Genomic DNA, 1,624 nt, shown 5'->3' on the forward strand with positions numbered 1-1,624 from the left:
TCTTTTTATAAATTAAATTCAACTAAATTAAATAATAAAATTTAAAATAATACTAATTATAATTAATTTTTATTATATTAGACCAATTTAATTAGATTTGGTTAATAAAAAATAATTTAATGTGTAGTATTATTCTTTTTTTTTCTACATATCTAGAGAAATTGGGCATTCAAATATTTTCTATTTTATAATTAATCTTAATACTTTGTGTAATTTTTTACTTATGCATTTCATTTTCTTTTCACTTTTAGTTTGTCCATTATTTTCTATTTAAGATGGCTAAATATTTCAATATGTGGTGTAAATTTTTATTATTTTATTTTTTTCACAAATTTTTGTACAAAGAAAAATAGTTAAAATAAAAGCTGAAAATAAAAACATAAATCAAGTATACTTTAATATTTTACTTCTTAAAGTTCTTCTATCTCTACTATTATATTTAGTCTTAGAGTGTACTAAATTTTTTTTCTTCTATTTCGCCATCAAATTCATCTTGTTTAATAATATAAGAATTTAATTTGACTATTGATAAATACAAAAACTATATCATTATGAATTTATTTTTTATTATTAAAAAAATTATTAAAATTCTTAAATCATATTGTTTAATTAGGTTAAAAAGTCAAAAAAATGGATAGCATCAGCAGCATATCTTTGCATAGACAATGGATGCCATGACCTCCAACATTTTTATAAAACTGTTAGTACTAAATTACTAATTATTCATTTGATATGATTAATCCAATTGGCTAGAATTTTTCATACAAACTCAAGTATATACGTGTTCCCTCAACTTTTTCATTTCTATATATTAGTTTCTGTATTTTTTAAGAGTTTTACTAGATAAACAATAGAGAATTTAAATAATGTAAACAATGAATTAAAACTTTAGTCCAATAAAATTAAAAAAAATACATCTTATCTAAATTATTTAACCAAAAAATTTCATTTAGTAATTCAAAAATTTTAAATATCCATTATATTTTAATTTACTAAAGCACCAACTTCTTCTCTAAATTCTCTGCCGTCGCCGCCTTATCAACCAGCCATCGGCATCTCTCCCTCACGAGACATCATCGTCACCTCCTGGATTCTTTACGCCATCGCTTGGTCACCAACCAGCCCCATTGTTGCCGCTGGGATCCTCCTCACTGTCGCTGGTTCGTCAACAAGGACCTTCATTGACATCGCTCTCTTCCAGACCGAAAACAAACGGCGCTGCCGAGCTCTTCCTCCTCCAATCCAATCAAATAACCATCCACTTAATAATAAAAATAATCATCCGTATACCTAGTGAATTGAACATCCAACATATTTTAGTTGTATCAAACTAAACTCAATCCAATCAAAAAACCATCCACATAAAAATTAAAATAACCAGCTGCATACCTACTAAAATGACCATCCAGCATATTATAGATTGACTACAACATCTAACATGTACATTAAATTTCTCATAGAAGACTCCATCAACGACTATGTCAGGGAAAGGTACAGGTTGCTATTCTCGGATGCGTCTGCACGGACTGCGGAAGGACACCGGAAATATTGATAAGTTTAAGGCCAAAATCTCTTAATGTTGAAGAAGCTCCATCCGATGTCAAGGTTTTTGGCGTAGACACCA

This window comes from Arachis ipaensis, chromosome B04 (assembly GCF_000816755.2).
Source record: "Arachis ipaensis cultivar K30076 chromosome B04, Araip1.1, whole genome shotgun sequence".
NCBI lineage: Eukaryota > Viridiplantae > Streptophyta > Magnoliopsida > Fabales > Fabaceae > Arachis > Arachis ipaensis.